This window comes from Hippocampus comes, unplaced genomic scaffold (assembly GCF_001891065.2).
Source record: "Hippocampus comes isolate QL1 unplaced genomic scaffold, H_comes_QL1_v1.1 scaffold20, whole genome shotgun sequence".
NCBI lineage: Eukaryota > Metazoa > Chordata > Actinopteri > Syngnathiformes > Syngnathidae > Hippocampus > Hippocampus comes.
Window position 1 is genome coordinate 1,458,985 of NW_017805462.1, and position 21,186 is coordinate 1,480,170.

Genomic DNA, 21,186 nt, shown 5'->3' on the forward strand with positions numbered 1-21,186 from the left:
AGCCCAAAACGGGATACAACAGCGACACATCACTGGACAGAAGAAGCGGAATGAAAAGTTCTTTATGCAACACATCCAGTGCAGTGTGTCCGTTGAGGAAGCACACAAGGCACAGAGTCAAACCGAGACCCGGCAGATGCCTTTCAAGCACTTGGGTCCAAAATTTGTTGAGGCAGCACAGCTTTTATGCTATCATTTCAGCTTTTTCCTAAATGGGACATTGTGTCCTTTATTCCATCTTAAAACCTTTTGTATTTTCTCGTCTTTTTCATATTGCAAAATTTTCTCGATTTTTCTTTTGTCCATTTGATATGCTTTATTATTCCACTTTACAACCTTTTGTAAACTGCACATTACTTGCATTTCTTCATCATGTATTACGCATTGCATCCTTTATTCCACATGACATCCTCTATTCCACATCTCATTCTTTGGGGTATTGTGCACTGCATCTTTGATCCCTTTTAACATTCTTTATTCCACATTACATCCTTTTATTCCCAATACAGACATCATTCCACATCACATACTTTTATATGCTGTACTCTGTGTTTATTACTCCACATCACTTCCTTTCATGTGTTACATCCTTTACTTCACATTACATCCTCAATTTCACATCTCATCCTTTGGGGCACTGTGCATTGCATTTTTTATCCCGCTTTACATTCTTTATTCCACATTACATCCTTTATTCCATATCACATCCTTTTACGGTATATGCTGTACCTTGCGTTCTTTACTCCACATCGCATCGTTTCGGGTGCAGTGCATTGCATTTTTATTTCACATTGAGTGTCTCTTTGCATATGACACATCAGTACATCATTCTTTTCTCCATGTTGCTTTGTCCACATGTGCACATTTCGTCCTTTATTCCACATTTTTGTCTCATGCCTCATGTAGCACGTCGCCCTGTGCACCCTGTGAGACAAGCCAGGAGTTTCTTGGTGGTGCTGAATGAAAGCATTCTTGACTTTATGTTGGATGACTTGATGGGACAAAAAGAAATAAAGAAAGAGCTTCAGACCCCCCCCCCCCGCACCCCCAATCCCAAAATCTGAAGAACCCCCACCCCCGAGAATCCCTCCATCCTCCCTCCGGCTCTGTTGTGAGCTCCGACAATCAGAACATTGACAAAGCGGAGACATTTCTTTCCACTAAGAGCCAAAACATTCCACTCCCTGCCCTCATCTTTTACTTTTTACACTCTTGTGTGGGACATTTAATAGAGGCAGTGAGAGAACATAACACCGGATAAAAGTAGTGACATTTGCGGCCATAAAAGCTCACTTTGTGCGCTCGTGTGTACCGTTGAATGGGACGCCTGTGGAAAGTCACAAGATTGTGTTTGCAAAGCCCGCAGCTGACCACACACAAAAGATTCATTTTCGGATCAATGTATTTAAAAAATAATGCAGGAATGCATGGGAATGCAGGAGTAGCACAATGTCCACTGAATATGAAGGCAAAAAACTGTTTCTGATTCTTTTTAATTCTAGTTGTCATTGCTGCTTATTTTTATGAATGACAGTTCTGGAAGAAATTTCTTAACTAGAACATAATGTAAGTAGAGACGTGTTTTCCATGTAAATGCCCTAATCCGTTCCAAGGCCCGCTCCCTCCCAAAAAAATTCAGACATAAATGTTTTCTAAAGCATAAAAATGCATCAAAATACGTAACAAATACATGTAACAATTAGATTATTGCACAATAAATGAGAGTTGCGCAGAATGTAAAAAACAAAGAAGAGAGTAAAGAATAAAAATGATGACCTTAACTGTGTCCTCATTTTTTGGGGGCTGGGCTTTGCCCTCTGTAGTTCATGTTCTCTCAGAAGTGGTTTTTTGCCTGGCGTTTTGTCAAGAACTGATCCAAGGACGCATTGACACGGACATTCGTGGCCCCTCTTAGCCAATGGAATGCCAGGAAGATGCTTGGTAATAGCCAATGGCAGAGCAGCTATGAGTATGTTGCGTTCAGGAAACTTGGAAATTACGAGTAGCAGCACATACTGCATCTTTACCTTCCGTATCTTGTAATTTCTTTCGCAACAAGAGGCAATATTTTCCTGTTAAAATGTCATATGAAGAGACGTTCGTAAGTAGAGGTACCACTGTACAATATTAGAGTGCATCTTTCAATCGCATCACTGAATATATTTTTCAATCGCATCCGATTGTGCACCAGCCATCTTATACACCACATCCGATCTTTTTCCGCAACCTTCCTTTACACTACACTTGACATCCTTGACTCCATATTGCATCCTTTCGCCCGTTTCTTCCTGTATGACCCCAAATCTTTGTCTCCATTCCACTTTTTCCATCCACGTCTTTTATTCACGATTGATTGTTGATTGCTTCCACATTGCTAACGCACTACCACGGCGAGTTTGTTGCGTTCGCAGCGGCCGATAATGTATTGACGGCCGGATGTTGTTCCAGTGAGCGCGATAGCGCCGGTGTGGCTCCCCGCTGCAGTTTGACAGAGCCACTTAGCCACCACTCTGTCGTTTTCGCACCCGTCTGGCCCAGAGTGGATTTAGAGTGTGACATCATCCCCCCTGCCTCAGCGTGTGTTAAAATAGGTTTTTTTTTTTTTTTTTTTTTTTTTTTAATTAATGGAGCTGCGTGTGCGTAAATTGTGCCGGCCACTCCATGACATCATGCTGGACGAGTTAATCATATCAAAGTTTCATAGGATGAGTCACTTAAGTACAGGATTCCTACTCGGATTCCAAAAATGATCGCCTGACTGCCTGGGTGACGTTGCGCTGGCATTACAAACAATACCCAATATGACTGGAAAATTCCCACATATGATTATATGGTCGAGTAGAAAATATCATTTCGATAGTCTTTTTTTTTTTGTTGTTGTTTTGAGAAAAATATGTAAGGCTTCACTTTTGTATTTTTATGATGCATTGTCCAAGTTTGTATGCTGGACATTTGAACACATGATATACTTTATTCCACATTGAATTCTTTTGTTGATGTTACAAATGACATCCTTTTTGTACTTTTGCATTTACATCATTATTACAGATTATGACAGTTTTTATTCCACTTTATGGTTTGGTTCCACGGCCCATATTTCTGCTTGCATTGCACCCTTTTGTCGTTTTGCTAAACCTTTTGCATCCCTTATTCCACTTGCATAATTTTGACGAGTTGAACGTGACACTTAACTCCACATTTTGTCCATTCACACCCTTTATTCCACATTACACAATTGTGTGTCCTGTATTTGTTTTTCTGCATTCCGCATTTTGTCCATTTACATCCTTTATTCCACTTAATTGCTTTATTCCAATTCACGTCATTTACTCCACATTACACAATCATATATAATATTGTCACATTACATCTTTTATTCACTATTTCACACCTCATTCCACATTTTGTCATTTTTCCATCCTTATTCCACTTTGTCTCTTTTATTCCACATTACATCGTGTATGATTGTGTAATATTACATCTTTAATTCTGCGGTTGATACCTTATTCCATATTTGGACTGTTTTACATTCTCTATTCCGCTTTACTTCTTTTATTCTACTTTATATCACTTGATATCTTTTTTTTTTTGCTCAAATGACAGTTTTTGTCTACCTCACATTGTTAATGACCCATTTATGTGCGCTTATATATTTTAATCCATGTGACATCCTTTAATCCACTTTACATTACTGTATTTGTCTCCAACCTGGAAAATCACCGCTCGCCCCCGCAAACAGCAGCTCATCCCTGCTAGCTTTAGCTAATGACTGCTAACCAATTAGCTCCAGTGAGACACCTCTTTTCAAGTTGTATTATTGAAATATTCTCTCTCCATGTTCAAGTGGAGTAAGATAAAAGTGGATTTTTTTTTTTTTTCTTTTTGCACGAGATGTAGCGCCGCTTTCAGAGGGACCGTTGGTCTCCAAACATATTAGTTTATGCGAGCGCCCGGAGACCAATTGGGCCTTTAATTGGAAAGTGGACTTATTGCGGCGCATTACATCATATAACGGGGCCAAGGTTATATTGCTCAAGTGTGCAAACATAATTGCGCCGGGCTGCCGTCTATACGTATGCTGCGTTTAGGTGTAAAGAAGATGTACGTTGTTCATTTCCAGTGCAGCGGATTTTACAGGGCTCCGCTGCGTGATTCGAGCCTTTCAAGTAAAATACTTACTTAGCTCATCGTCAGCCTTTTACGGAGACTCTTCAATGTTTTCCTCGGAGAACAACAACTGATTCGACATTTTAGCTTTAATCCAAAATTATGTGCTCAATTTTGGCTAATTATATGGATCGGTATTGTATTGCTTACGATCGCGGTCACATACTGTGTTGATATTGTCACCGCGACAATATCCAAATAAAAGTGCATACTTTGGGGTAATATTAGAAATGCTGTATGTATTTTTTTATTGAACCGCCCTAAAAATATTCATTTTAAAATCAACACAATAAATATAACTATCTTGACACTTTTGGCTTGTTCTGTATGAAGGTCGGGTTCCAAATACCTCAATGTCTTGATGAAACGTAGATGTTTTGAAATATGTTGATTTGCGGATATTTGTTTTAAGGTAATCTTGTTTTCATTGCCAAAGCGTCACTATATCGTAACGTATGTTACGTCTTGATTACCGAATCTTAGTTGTTGTCGTCGTAGCTTCGGTCAAACCACAGTTTATGCTGTTCCAGTTCTGAATTCCCATCTTAAAGCGTTACAAAATATCCACTCTGAAAAGTCACATCTTTTTCGAGCGCAATTAAAAAAGAAAAAAAATTTAAAAAAGCATGGATTATGAAATCACAAGTCAACACAGAGCACTATTATGTGTTGTATACCAACGCTTAACTTTTTTGTGAAGGTATTGATGAGTGCAAATTCAAAATATGACTTAATCGCGCCCAATATCAATATATATATTGATATTGGGCGCGATTAAGTCATATTTTGAATTTGCACTCATCAATACCTTCACAAAAAAGTTAAGCGTTGGTATACAACACATAATAGTGCTCTGTGTTGACTTGTGATTTCATAATCCATGCTTTTTTAAATTTTTTTTCTTTTTTAATTGCGCTCGAAAAAGATGTGACTTTTCAGAGTGGATATTTTGTAACGCTTTAAGATGGGAATTCAGAACTGGAACAGCATAAACTGTGGTTTGACCGAAGCTACGACGACAACAACTAAGATTCGGTAATCAAGACGTAACATACGTTACGATATAGTGACGCTTTGGCAATGAAAACAAGATTACCTTAAAACAAATATCCGCAAATCAACATATTTCAAAACATCTACGTTTCATCAAGACATTGAGGTATTTGGAACCCGACCTTCATACAGAACAAGCCAAAAGTGTCAAGATAGTTATATTTATTGTGTTGATTTTAAAATGAATATTTTTAGGGCGGTTCAATAAAAAAATACATACAGCATTTCTAATATTACCCCAAAGTATGCACTTTTATTTGGATATTGTCGCGGTGACAATATCAACACAGTATGTGACCGCGATCGTAAGCAATACAATACCGATCCATATAATTAGCCAAAATTGAGCACATAATTTTGGATTAAAGCTAAAATGTCGAATCAGTTGTTGTTCTCCGAGGAAAACATTGAAGAGTCTCCGTAAAAGGCTGACGATGAGCTAAGTAAGTATTTTACTTGAAAGGCTCGAATCACGCAGCGGAGCCCTGTAAAATCCGCTGCACTGGAAATGAACAACGTACATCTTCTTTACACCTAAACGCAGCATACGTATAGACGGCAGCCCGGCGCAATTATGTTTGCACACTTGAGCAATATAACCTTGGCCCCGTTATATGATGTAATGCGCCGCAATAAGTCCACTTTCCAATTAAAGGCCCAATTGGTCTCCGGGCGCTCGCATAAACTAATATGTTTGGAGACCAACGGTCCCTCTGAAAGCGGCGCTACATCTCGTGCAAAAAGAAAAAAAAAAAAATCCACTTTTATCTTACTCCACTTGAACATGGAGAGAGAATATTTCAATAATACAACTTGAAAAGAGGTGTCTCACTGGAGCTAATTGGTTAGCAGTCATTAGGGTTATATTGCTCAAGTGTGCAAACATAATTGCGCCGGGCTGCCGTCTATACGTATGCTGCGTTTAGGTGTAAAGAAGATGTACGTTGTTCATTTCCAGTGCAGAGGATTTTACAGGGCTCCGCTGTCAGCAGAGAGTGAAGAGAGGAGGTTTTCATTCCAAAGTGCTGATTCACAAATAGTGCCGACAAACAAACAAATGATATCCATCAATTCAGAGCGACGTTAAAGAGAACCCTGGCAGGAAAATCTCATTCCAGTCCAGCGGGAAATGTCGCGGACGTGTGATGGAACGTGTCGCTCATTTGATTAGCTTTAATCCAAAATTATGTGCTCAATTTTGGCTAATTATATGGATCGGTATTGTATTGCTTACGATCGCGGTCACATACTGTGTTGATATTGTCACCGCGACAATATCCAAATAAAAGTGCATACTTTGGGGTAATATTAGAAATGCTGTATGTATTTTTTTATTGAACCGCCCTAAAAATATTCATTTTAAAATCAACACAATAAATATAACTATCTTGACACTTTTGGCTTGTTCTGTATGAAGGTCGGGTTCCAAATACCTCAATGTCTTGATGAAACGTAGATGTTTTGAAATATGTTGATTTGCGGATATTTGTTTTAAGGTAATCTTGTTTTCATTGCCAAAGCGTCACTATATCGTAACGTATGTTACGTCTTGATTACCGAATCTTAGTTGTTGTCGTCGTAGCTTCGGTCAAACCACAGTTTATGCTGTTCCAGTTCTGAATTCCCATCTTAAAGCGTTACAAAATATCCACTCTGAAAAGTCACATCTTTTTCGAGCGCAATTAAAAAAGAAAAAAAATTTAAAAAAGCATGGATTATGAAATCACAAGTCAACACAGAGCACTATTATGTGTTGTATACCAACGCTTAACTTTTTTGTGAAGGTATTGATGAGTGCAAATTCAAAATATGACTTAATCGCGCCCAATATCAATATATATATTGATATTGATGATAATATCAATATCTATACACACACTGGCAACTTATCACTATATTGAATGACAATTGCCCAAAACCAATATATCGAATATCTTGGAATGGTTGTATTGTGACATAATTTAGTTGCCACAAAATTCCCGAACCTTCGTTAACAATAATAGCTCGGTTGCATTTTCTGTGTTTCCGTTGTGACGTGTCCCAAAATATATGTCCTTTTTTTTTTCATTTCCAGATTCAGATTTACCATATGGTAATAATCAGAACGGAAACAAACCACTTGGAATACCCTTAGGCCTTCATTCCCAAGGTTCCCTTTGCTGTTAAATTTCACAAAAGTCACGCAGGGACATCGCCGTGTTACTGGAAACAATAGAAGCGTGACATCAGCATTTCCTGCTACACGAAAGGGTGAGTAGTGGCACTTGATAGGTGGGTGGGAGGAGAGGGGGATGGGAAAAGAGAAGAAGCCAGCTGAGAGCCTTTCCTGGATGCAGGATGACAGATACGCCGGATGACTCAGCGATGCCGGCTTTAAACAACGTGAGCGACGAGATGTTTTGACCTGCCGCCCCGTCAAACGTAATCGCAAGTAACGACATTAATGACTAAATACTGCACTTTAACATTGAGACAGTCAGTGAGGACGGGCACGACATTTACGGGAACGTTTCATCCTCACACGTCATTATCACCACAACACTGGCTTGATTTTTTTTTTTTTTTTATGTACAGCTAGCGAGCTAGCCAGGTATTTATCTAGATTTGGCCTGATTGGAATGGCTGTGTTTACTGTTATCCGTACCATAAATCATTTTCCTTGTTGGGAGTCTCAACATACTGAAAAAGTCACAAATTCTTGCAAGTGTACGTATCCTGGAGAGAATGTTGGCGTGTCTCCAACTCAAAACTCACTTGGTAGCATCCTGCGGAAAATTCAAAAAAACGAAAATTCTCTCTTGTGACAGGACGCACAAAAAGGACCTATGCCTGAAATTGAACAGGAAGCCAGCCATTTTGTTTTGAAGCAAACATTTCGAACTCTGTCGCGCCCTTAGAAAGTAGAGAAGAGAAGAAATTAGCCCCTGACGCCCGTTTTGCTAATGGACACAAAATTGGGTGGACATCATCGAAGGACACACAAAAAAAAAAAGTCTCAAGGACCCAAACTCAAAATTGAACAGGAAGTCGTCCATTTTGATTTGAAGCAATTTCAGACATGGCCCCACCACTGAAGAGTGGTGCCACTTTTACCGATTGACGTGAAATTAAGGGCACGTCTACTCTTACCCAATGCTCAGAAATGTCTCAAGGACCTATACGCGAAATTGAACAGGAATTCAACCATTTGGCTTTCAAGCAGCCATTGTCCAAGTCAGCAGAGAGTGAAGAGAGGAGGTTTTCATTCCAAAGTGCTGATTCACAAATAGTGCCGACAAACAAACAAATGATATCCATCAATTCAGAGCGACGTTAAAGAGAACCCTGGCAGGAAAATCTCATTCCAGTCCAGCGGGAAATGTCGCGGACGTGTGATGGAACGTGTCGCTCATTTGATGATTGGTCGCCTGCAAACTGGGCGTGGAAACATTGATGTGACTCACCGGCGGCGAGGGCCCTGCGCGGTAATGCGTCTCAGCGGCTTTTTGATTTCTTCGTGTCTCAACGTGAATATCAAACAGATACTGAAACTTTGCTCCTGATTTTGCTGGCGGGGCTTGTGTTGCATTGTGGGTAATGCAGCTGGCGGATTGGGTCAAGCCGTAACATGTAGAAAGAAAATCAGATCTGCTGCCATAACGATCTACCGTCACTGAATCCCAAACTAGAAAAAGGCCCACTACGCTGCATTTTGAATTGCAGTTTACTTAACGCGATGTCATTCAAAAGAAATTCTGGTGATGAAATGTTTTCGATCATAGGTGTCAAACTCAAGGCCCAGGGACCAGACCTGGCCCCCCACATCATTTTCTGGGGCCCATCAACGCAAATCATGTGCGTTTCATATTTCTCGCTAAAATAGTGAAATTGAAAGTCCAATATGTTCTAGACAATAAAATGTTCTATAAACGTGACATTCAGATGAATATTGGATTTGTGGAATATGAACGAAGCATCAAAATCCACCTGTTTCGATCCATCCGTCTTAAAGCACTTACCCTGTCTTGGAACCCTCATTTCACACCCTTGCGCTGGATTTTAACTCGTAGTTTGAGACCCTAATCCAGACTTGAAATCCTTCTTCAATCCCCCAATTTTGTCTTGCAACTCTATTGTAGAACCTTGAGTGAAATATTTGCGCGGTTTTGAACCCTACTTTCTCTGGATTAAAAGACTCCACGTTGTCATTTTTGAAACCGGAGCACAGACTTGAAATCCGACTTCATTATTTTCTTTTGAAACCCTACTTTAAAAAGCAATCTTCCCGTTTGAAAAACTGTAATAATCAGAACGGAAACAAACCACTTGGAATACCCTTAGGCCTTCATTCCCAAGGTTCCCTTTGCTGTTAAATTTCACAAAAGTCACGCAGGGACATCGCCGTGTTACTGGAAACAATAGAAGCGTGACATCAGCATTTCCTGCTACACGAAAGGGTGAGTAGTGGCACTTGATAGGTGGGTGGGAGGAGAGGGGGATGGGAAAAGAGAAGAAGCCAGCTGAGAGCCTTTCCTGGATGCAGGATGACAGATACGCCGGATGACTCAGCGATGCCGGCTTTAAACAACGTGAGCGACGAGATGTTTTGACCTGCCGCTCCGTCAAACGTAATCGCAAGTAACGACATTAATGACTAAATACTGCACTTTAACATTGAGACAGTCAGTGAGGACGGGCACGACATTTACGGGAACGTTTCATCCTCACACGTCATTATCACCACAACATTGGCTTGATTTTTTTTTTTTTTTTTTTTTATGTACAGCTAGCGAGCTAGCCAGGTATTTATCTAGATTTGGCCTGATTGGAATGGCTGTGTTTACTGTTATCCGTACCATAAATCATTTTCCTTGTTGGGAGTCTCAACATACTGAAAAAGTCACAAATTCTTGCAAGTGTACGTATCCTGGAGAGAATGTTGGCGTGTCTCCAACTCAAAACTCACTTGGTAGCATCCTGCGGAAAATTCAAAAAAACGAAAATTCTCTCTTGTGACAGGACGCACAAAAAGGACCTATGCCTGAAATTGAACAGGAAGCCAGCCATTTTGTTTTGAAGCAAACATTTCGAACTCTGTCGCGCCCTTAGAAAGTAGAGAAGAGAAGAAATTAGCCCCTGACGCCCGTTTTGCTAATGGACACAAAATTGGGTGGACATCATCGAAGGACACACAAAAAAAAAAAGTCTCAAGGACCCAAACTCAAAATTGAACAGGAAGTCGTCCATTTTGATTTGAAGCAATTTCAGACATGGCCCCACCACTGAAGAGTGGTGCCACTTTTACCGATTGACGTGAAATTAAGGGCACGTCTACTCTTACCCAATGCTCAGAAATGTCTCAAGGACCTATACGCGAAATTGAACAGGAATTCAACCATTTGGCTTTCAAGCAGCCATTGTCCAAATCAGCAAAGAGTGAAGAGAGGAGGTTTTCATTACAAAGTGCTGATACACAAATAGTGCCGACAAACAAATAAATGATATCCATCAATTGAGAGCGACGTCAAAGAGAACCCTGGCAGGAAAATCTCATTCCAGTCCAGCGGGAAATGTCGCGGACGTGTGATGGAACGTGTCGCTCATTTGATGATTGGTCGCCTGCAAACTGGGCGTGGAAACATTGATGTGACTCACCGGCGGCGAGGGCCCTGCGCGGTAATGCGTCTCAGCGGCTTTTTGATTTCTTCGTGTCTCAACGTGAATATCAAACAGATACTGAAACTTTGCTCCTGATTTTGCTGGCGGGGCTTGTGTTGCATTGTGGGTAATGCAGCTGGCGGATTGGGTCAAGCCGTAACATGTAGAAAGAAAATCAGATCTGCTGCCATAACGATCTACCGTCACTGAATCCCAAACTAGAAAAAGGCCCACTACGCTGCATTTTGAATTGCAGTTTACTTAACGCGATGTCATTCAAAAGAAATTCTGGTGATGAAATGTTTTCGATCATAGGTGTCAAACTCAAGGCCCAGGGACCAGACCTGGCCACCACATCATTTTCTGGGGCCCATCAATGCAAATCATGTGCGTTTTATATTTCTTGCTAAAATAGCGAAATTGAAAGTCCAATATGTTCGAGACAATAAAATGTTCAAAAACACGACATTCAGATAAATATTGGATTTGTGGAATATGAACGAAGCATCAAAGTCTACCCATTTCAATCCATCCGTTTTAAAGCACTTACCCTGTCTTGGAACCCTCATTTCGAACCCTTGCGCTGGATTTTAACTCGTACTTTGAGACCCTAATCCAGACTTGAAATCCTTCTTCAATCCCCCAATTTTGTCTTGCAACTCTATTGTAGAACCTTGAGTGAAATATTTGCGCGGTTTTGAACCCTACTTTCTCTGGATTAAAAGACTCCACGTTGTCATTTTTGAAACCGGAGCACAGACTTGAAATCCGACTTCATTATTTTCTTTTGAAACCCTACTTTAAAAAGCAATCTTCCCGTTTGAAAAACTAACCCGTATCCTCACCCACAGTTGAAACCCAAATAATGTCTTCCAGGCGCTTCCGTGGCAGTCTTAAAGCAACTTCTTCCCATTCATGTCATAGCGTTGGACGGTTGTCGTTTCCTGTCGCTTCATGCAACTCCACCGGATCGCTGCCAGCATCAAGATAGCTGTGACCATTCCCCCCCCCCCACCCCGCCCCCCGCAAGCGTCGCGGCGGTCGACGAGGGCGGCAGATGTGTAATTAGCCATAAAATACTGCCGCGCGAGGGTCTTGGTGGGGGCGGCCGTGCCGGCCGGTTGGCGTGCACATGCAATTAAGTCCAAATGAAAAATTGATTTCCACTCATGCTGAATGGATGTTAAAACAAAGCAGGCCGTAAATAGAGCCGAGGCCGACAGGCGCGAGTGCGGGACCGCGCCGCGCCGCCGCCGCCGCTGTGGACCTGGGCCGCTTGTTAGCCCGGCTCGCCGACACATCGATCGGTCGTTGCTGTCACCGTCGTCGCCGTCGACGCACGCAAGAAATATAATTCAATGAACACGTCGGGGGGGTGGATGCGGAACTGTTCTCGGATTGGACGCTATAATGTTACCGCTGCTTAGCTTGTCTCTCGCTGGCGGGAGACTGACAGCGTCTCTGTCTGGATGCCAATTGGGTGTTTGAAACCCCAACTGTGGCTTGACACCCTAACTTCGATTGTTGTTAATTTGAAACCACTGCACAGGTTTGGAAACCCTGACTCTGGTTTGAGATTTACTTTGAAGCCTTAACTCTGGCTTCGAACCCTACTTTGAAACCTTAACTGTACCTTGAAACACTTTTTGGAATACCTAATTTGAAACGCTGACCCTGGTTTAAAACCTTCTTGAATCACTAAACACTGGCTTTAAATCAGAATTTAAAACCCTAACTCATCCTTGAAACCGTATCGCTCTTTTGAAACCTGGCAAAGCTGGAGTATAAACACAATAACAATCTCATAAGGTGCATATATAACTTTTTTAAAAACCAAAATATAAAATATCTCAAAAACCAGAGCTAAATCGAACAAAATAAAATAAATTTCATTTTTGGATTCGGCGACATCAAAATACTCGAAAACTGTTGAAATTCTCTTGGTACCAAAATGTTTTTTTATGATGATGTAACTCAAAGCTCGCAAACCAACACACCGGCACATTTGCCTCGGCCAAGGTCGGCGTGGAGGCCATCGTTGGTGATCCAAAGGGACGAGATGGCACCGCGAAGGCCCAACGGGAGAAATGTTTCCCATCACCCGGCTGAAGAAAAGCCAATTAGCCGAGCTGCTCTTATGAACCTGTTTTGTCAGTTTTGACACTTCATTAAGCCTCCATGAATAATTAAGGCGCTGCACACGCGGGCTTATTGAAGGCCCACCGTCACTGTCAGCGTTGCCTCTGCTGGCAACCAATCCGATCGGTGCGGTCGCTTAATGCGCCGAGCTGGGGGACTTCCACTTAAGTGGCCACTCGTCAGACTTGCTGAGGACACATTTATGAAACACTCAATTTGACTTCCATTTGAACGTCATGTCTTGTTTATGATTATTATTCTGCCCCCAGTGATTGAATTACAGCGCAGTGCAGTGCCCCTAGTGGTGGAAGTAGTTAAAACCACCCAAAACTGCATTACAGTTCAGTGCAGTGCCCCTAGTGGTGGAGGTTGTTAAAACCACACAAAACTGCATTAGAGTGCAGCGGAGTGCCCCTAGTGGTGGCAGTAGTTAAAACCACCCAAAACTGCATTACAGTGCAGCGCAGTGCCCCTAGTGGTGGAAGTAGTTAAAACCACCCAAAAAGTCAGTGGGGTAGCCATTTTGAATCACAACAGTGGAGAGGTGTGATTACATCTACTTCCATCCTCTTTCTTTTGACAAGTTCAATGTACAATCTGTAAGTACATTTACACAGTTGTACATGTCACTGTTTGTTGTGCAAGTTATTTCGAGACATTTATCAATATTTCGCCAGGTAATCTCCTCAAATACTTACCATGGAATTGTTGAATAAGCTCGAGAACAGGGCTGTTACATGAGTGTCATTTCATATGTATAATTGGATACTGTACAAACATTCGTGTTGTGTTTCTGTTTGGATGCAGTTTTATAAGAAAGACTTCCATAAAAGTACCAAACTGTGGATTCTCATCTTCGTGTTTTTAATTGGAGGATTGTTTAGCTCACTGACGACACCATGCTCTCCGATCAAACACATGGTTCTGGCAGAAGAATTGTTGTCAGTATTAGAGTTATAATAATCCCAACACGTGATGGGAAATGGGGCTTGATCACCGCATTTTTAGCTGATCGGGATCGGGATTGGGTGAAAAACATCAGACCAAAAAAAAAATCCAGAGGTCCAAAGATGTTGCCGGATGGAAAAGAGTAAAAGCAACGATGACATTGCTTCAATGGGCTGAAAGGAAACATCCCGTCCAAGGGCGCTCCCTTCCTGTGATGCTGAGTGAAAAGCAAGTTCCATGTTGGGACGAGCTCTGAAAACGGTCACTTTTGGATTAAAATGAACAAAAGAATGGTAACCGGCATGATTTCCAAATCATGAGAGACAGCAACTATGACACTGAACTTCATCCTACACTAGAAAAGCAACAGACAGGGAAGCTAGCTGAGTTGACGTTACGATTTGGCTCGCCGATATCTGTTCAGGCGTGTCATGTGGCTTATGTTTCATCGCATGTGGCAAAGTCATAGAAAATACAGCCACAAAAGCCATGTGCTTGTGAATGTGTCTTAGTACAGCTCACGACTGTGGTTGTGAACGTGTTAGCACAGCAAGCCAAGTACATATGGCAATGACGCGACATGCTAATAGTGAGTGCGAAGTGGCTTAACTGCGAATTTGTGACCGTGCAAGGTTGGACGACTTGACATTTTACTTGCTCAGACCAAGTAACGACTTGACTTGCTTGACATTTAGTAGGGACTCCGCTTGACTTGCCACAACAACTTTGCACTTGCTCGAAACTTTACGGTTAAGACTCGTGACTTCTCCTGAATTGCACATAATGTGTTAGCAGCTCCCACCTGCGTGAATGCCGGGTTGCTTTCTTGTGCAGAGCTTTCCCGCATGTCGCAACGGCGAGGAAATCCCATGCGGGAGCGTCGGGTGCCGGGAAAACATCAAAGCCGAGAGAGTCACACGGTGATTGCTGCATGCGTTCATGCGGCGGGCGACAGGGGAAAAGATCCCCGCCGTTCACGGGGATAATGGCGGAGATGAGGTGTGTGTTGCAACTTGTCCTCAACTCTTTTGGGACTTGCGTCAGTGCAGATTAAATTCTCACGCTTTAGTATTCATGTGGTCAATTTGAGTTGTCAAGGACAAACAACAATGACGCCTGGAAATGGGATTAGATGACACTTGACGTGAAACTGATGAAATATTGTCAATATTTTCGATGTCAGTGGATCGGAAAGATTTATTAAGTTGTTTTTTTGTTTTTTTTTTTTACATTTATTGAGTGAAAATATAAAAAGTGTAGAAAAGAGAAATATTGTCATATTGTGGATTGTTAAAAAGTCAAAATTTCAGCAAATAAAAATTGAAAGCTTATTATATATAAACATGTATTAAATGTAAATAGAAATGACATTAAAATGTGAACATCGTATTCATTATGTTACATTATAGTCTTAATTTTAAAAAAACATGCAAAACCTTCAGTAAAACCTATGCAATTAAAATGTCAGGCTTTTTCAATAAAAATATAACATTGATTTCACAAAGACATTTTGTACAGATGTAAATATTTTAACCTATTTTTTTTTTTAAAGTGAAAACTTGAAATCAACGTGTTCATTCATTACCGCTGTAATTCATTTGGATGAATGTACTGTAATATTCAGAAAAAAACAATTGGCCGATATAATCTTATGATATGTCGGCTATATTTATTCGATAGAATTCAATTAGAAAATATAGACATAGGCATGTGTTCATTAAATAATTAAAAGTAATTATTCAAGGCAACCCTTTCCCTCAATGCTTGGTATTGATCTTCCCGCTTGTGTATGAGATTCGATACTTATCATTTCCTGGTGGAAGTCGTCCACATTAAGACGAAAACAAAGGCGGGCACGGGATTGATCCCAATGCCGCATGGAGAAGTCGTAGCTCAGGAAATCAATTCAACTTCTAAAGATACATCCAAATCAATCTAAAAAATGTCTTCCGTGAAAGTGCTAAAAGATGAAAATGTGCAATGTGCGTTTGTGGGGCTGGGGAGCATTTCCACTGGTTGCGTCCAAGTAATGAAAGTGTTCATTTTTGTCATCAGACTGGCTAATGTGGCACACTCCATCTCTCACCCTCTCTCTTTTGCCGTGGTCTACATCACAGTCAGGCGTCATTCATGTCTCTGGCGTTATTAGGAGCCTGAGCGTTTACCCATCATGCATCATACCGTATCGCAATCCCATTGTGAAGCTTTTGGCAGGGAATTTTAATGCAGGAATCTTTGATCTCATCTCATGTTTTTTAATATTATCACGAGGGGATTGAGCGCTGCGTGTGTTCGGATCCTTCGATACGGAACATCGAGGGCACAGTCCAGAGGTGTTGCCGAATTCCCGCGCAAATATATTAGCTATGGGGGCAGGAAATGTAATTGCCTCCGTAAACAAACACAGTGCAGCTGAGCCTCTGGAGAGCGGACATTGTGGCTGGGAGATATGCTTTGTTTTATTTTTCTCAGGACGTCTGCGAAAAATGTCTTTTTTAGTGTTTTTGATAGCATGTGGAAGCCATTATTGTTACACTTGTCCAGAACAGAAAACCTACTTGCAACCGTCATCGGACAAATGGAAAGAAAGACGGACAAACAGATTCCATTTGCGAAGTACACCTGCAATATCTCTGAGATTTGAACCCTTTCATGCACCCCGTAACCTGATAACATGATAAGCTGTCCACTGTAGTAGCCGCCGTCCCCGAAAGGGTTCAAATGAATTGCCGGATCCGCCCAGCGCAATCAAAAGTGATCATTATTATCTCATCAAAAATGTTTTCATTCGCATATCGGATCACATCCGCTGATGTGGCGCATGAAGTGTCCAGTGAGGTGAGTGCTGAAGTCGGCTCGCCGATACAGTTGCTGTGCTGAGAGAAAGTCAATACGGTGAACAAAACCAAACAGAACGTTATCACCTCGTAAAACACAGCATGTGAAACCAGCACACACACAGACAATCTCCTGCGTGTGTGCCTGTGTGTGTGCGCCTGTGTGTGTGTTTGTGTGTGCGCAATGGCGAGACTTGATGAGCGCACCATCAGAATGGCCTACAGCGTTGTGAGCGTGAATTAACTTGTCGGCGCTGGCTCGGTCCACACGCCCGAGGAGACAACTTCATCCCCCCCCCCCCCATTCTTTTTCACACACCATCCAAATGACCTGTTTTATTTTTATACACACTGACGCTCACACACGGAGGTCATGAAGCGACAAGCGTGCACACGCTTTTGGCTCATTACAGAACGCCTTACATCAACCATGATGCCGATTTAATGAGCACGCTGGGGTTATTTTGTCCCACATCAGAGAAAATCTCCTTCCACACACAAAATGGCGGTTAATCGTATTGTCATTTGTGTAAAATTGCGTTCCAATTTGCGTGACTTTAACAACATTTCAGTGAGTTGTATCAATATTGGAGTGAAAATCACATGATATTTTTTGCCTTATCTATATGTTTACTCACTGGAAATGTTTTATCGTGAAATGCAGGTATACAATGAAATATTCTCCTTTTCTTCTAAGACATATTCTCATAACTGCCATGGTCTGCAAAATAACACGACAGTATCGTATCATCACCTCCAACACAAAACAAAACACTTGAAACATGACTGTGGTCAAATGCGATCGCTTTCCAACAGGCCAGTCGGACATTGACTTGAGTGCGGGCTAGCAAGCATCCGATTGGCACAAGCAAATGTTCAAGAAGCTATAACATGTCTTCTCCTGCACGGATTTTTTTTTCCGTTTGTTTCGAGCTTGAAGGAGGCGTTCCCTGGCAGCAAAAGTCGTGCAACAACGCCAGCTGGAAGCATTCCATGGGAAAAATAAATGTGCAACATTCTGAATCCTACGCCGTCGCCGCACCTGTCCATTCATGTTTACGTGTGTGTGTGTGTGTGTGTGTGTGTGTGTGTGTGTGGGTATATATATAAAATATGCCCTTTAAATTTAAAAAAAGTGAAATAAAATGTGCAGCTATTGAATATAAAGTAAGTGGAAGAAAGTTAACTTTCTGTTGTTTGATGTGTCCTAAAACGCAACTTAAACGTCCTTTTGTTCGTCGGAGCAGAATTCCCGGTGAAAGGTACTAAAGCTTATCCACAATGCGCCACATGTACGGCCGCTTCCAGGCAGGATTTCCCGCTGAAAGACGCAATTTGTCGCCGCTGACTGACTGACTGATGTGCCATCCGCCGCCCGACCTGGGAGCTGTCAATCAAAGTGACGAGCTGTCGAGCCACCGGCGGCGACTAGTCATTAGACGGGAATGATGAAACCTGCTTTGTGCTCCTCTTTTCTTCTGTGTCATCATTCCCCAGTAACGCCGTCGGGAAAAGCTGCGTGATTGCAGAGGACCGTGACGTAGCCCCGTGATGCTAACTAGCTAGCATGCTAATTGAACTAATTGACAGACAGAAAACTAGCGAATCCAAGTTGTTATTAATTGTGTTTGAAAAACGCGTGCCAATGTTCATGGTGTCTTTTCCTGGCCCAGGCATCCAGTCACGGCGTGTTTGTGCTCCACAGGTGCAGGCTCCCGCCGTTGCGGGTGGACCTCGCAGATGGACACACTCCCATGCCAGAAGCCAGACGCCGTCGGATGGCATTCGTCGCCTCTCACATGACATTTAGCAGGTGGGAGATTTTTTTCTGGCTCGGGTCACTCCTGAAACATCTCGGAATTTATTTATTTATTTATTTATTTTGAGTAATAGCGCTGAAAGTGTGACACTTTGTGGTTCCGAGCCTGCACCGTTGTCTGAATTTTATTACATACATGTCATTTGCATATTTCCGCTGAGTTAAGCATGTTGCCGTCCAAAGGGAAATCTTTTACGAGGCCAGTAATCATGGTCCTGCTCCAATGTGCAGATTTACTGGAGGTCCGCTCCATAGTGATAGGACAACTAAAATCAATAACTTTCTTGTTCAATGAACGTCTTAACTGCCATGTAAATGCTGTTTAAAAAAGAAAAGTGACTTTGAAGTGGGAAAATGCTGCCGGAAAAAAAAGCCAAAGCAAAGCAAAATGCAGAGAATTGAGTTGTCGGGAGACTGGCCAACCTACTGCTGCTCACAGCCTGACCTTTTGTGCAAATCTCATCAAACGGCTTGTTTTGTCTCTTTATTGTGCAGCACAACATTTAAAGTAGCTAACGGAGTGAAGTGAGTCTTGAGCGGTTACGTAACACCAGCGTGAGACCAAGACAGAGCAGGACGGAACAAGAAAATCAGCAGCAACCAAAAGAAAAAAAAGAGAAAAAAAAAAGGACCAAGTCAGGCCAAAGCGAGCGCGGACATGTTGCCAAAGTTGTTATGTAACTTTTTCGTCCTCAGCCAAAAAGCTTCACTTGGCCTCGCCTGCAGACGCTTTCACAGGCAAGAGTGCAGAACATACCAGAACAAAATGCGGGACATGAACAGGCGTCCAATAATGTCAGACGCATCACGTTTACAGTAACTATGATTCATTTCAACATACAATGTAAACTGAGCTTATTAGGATTATTCTTGCACTGTAAATCCAAACAGTCGTACTAGCAGGTTGTGAAAGTCAAATGTTGGTATGCAGTTGACCGAACTAAAAAGTGTCGAATTCTGCTAACATTTAGGACACTCAGTATTTTATATAAGGGAACATTTAAAAGTTTGGGGAATTATTTACATAGCGTTATGACGTCATGGATGTTACGAAGTTTGAACGTTCTCGATGTTGGATTTACCCGAGTGAGGAGTTGATTTCAGGACGGACCTCCCAATGAGGATGTGATAAACATTTCAATTAGGTTTTTATTTGCTTTCAATGAACACTTTTATTTCTCCGCTTGAAGCTGACACCCCGTCCTCGTTTTCACGTTTGAGCGATTTTACATGTCCTCGTTTTCAGCAGCGCTCTGATTTGGTAAGTAATGCTCAACTGTTTTGTTTTCATTTGAATTTCTAAAATGTTGACCGTCTATTTTCAAAAAGGGTTTACATGTGTACAATGTTCGCGATGTTCAGTTATGAAGAATACTTGAACCGTTATTATAAATCCGATAATTGTTAACATTAGAAGTTGTTGAATGCTACAAGTGTTTACCACAGTGTAAAGTTAACATCAACATGCGGCGCCAGAAGTAAGTTATTTGGTTTAATGGAGTGTGTCTTTAGGTGATGTTTAATTAAACGTCGAAACTTGGATATTAGTTAATGATTGGAGGTTATTGGCGGATTTCACTGATGTACTACATTTCCCACAATGCGAATGTGCGCTACATTTTTTTTCCCATAATACATTTACTCTGCGCCGATGCGTGGCAAAAGCCGTCGAAACTACGTCTATGGTTGAAACTGTGCGCTACATTTTTTTCCCATAATACATTTACTCTGCGCCGATGTATGGCAAAAGCCGTCGAAACTACGTCTATGGTTGAAAGGAACAATAATGCTAATTAGCCTGAGTGTGTCACTGCAATATGAACCCAAGCCTCTGCGAATGCATTTCTTTGTCGCGTGTGACACCCTCCCTCCTTTATTCCTTGTTCCCTCCTTCATAGCGCCCTTTCTCACCACCTTCCCTACATCCTAAACACCTCCCAACCTTCCTTTCCTTCCTTGCTCCCTTCATTCCTTCCATCGCTGTTTCCATCTTCCCATCATTCCCTACTTCCTTCCTTATGCCTGTTTCCTATTTTACTCCTTCCTTCCTTCCTTCCTTCTTTGCTGCCTTCCTACATACGTCCCTGCCTACCTCTCCCTTAGTTTCCTCTTTCCTTCCCTCTTTACCTCCTTCCTGCCCTCTACCCCATGTTGTGGGAAGAGCGGCCTCCTCTTTCCCGCGTGTTCGTTGAATTTCGGACGAGGAGAATGTTGGTAATCCAAATAAAGGCTGGAGGCGATGTACAATTACTCGAAGGGTTTTAATTTATTTTCTGCAGTTTACGAATCGATTTAGTGGGGGTGAGGGGTTACCAAAGGTGATTGTAATCACAGTCAGCAGGAAATACCTTCAACAGCATTCTACATTGTTTCTTTCAAACCCAGCTAACAGAGAGGAATCATATCTTAACACCCACCTTTCTTCCTTCCTTCCCACCTTCCCGTCTTCCTTTCCCTTTCTTTGTTCCTTCCGTCCTTCTCTCATTCCCTGCTTCATCTTGTGCTTTTCTTCTTTTCTCCGTCCTTCCGACACACCACCCTGCCTTCTCTCACTTTGTTACTTTCCTCCTTACTTCCTACCTTGTC

The 21,186-nt window shown here is 41.8% G+C and overlaps 1 long non-coding RNA gene across 1 annotated transcript in view; it reads left to right on the forward strand.

Annotated features, from left to right (window-relative positions):
• Positions 1-20,739, forward strand: part of LOC109518822 (uncharacterized) — a 69,115-nt gene extending 48,376 nt beyond the window's left edge. The window contains exons 3-4 of the long non-coding RNA XR_002168823.1: positions 18,487-18,594; positions 20,499-20,739. This is a non-coding gene — a long non-coding RNA (uncharacterized LOC109518822). The remainder of the gene's footprint in view (positions 1-18,486; positions 18,595-20,498) is intronic.
• Positions 20,740-21,186: the final 447 nt, after the last annotated feature.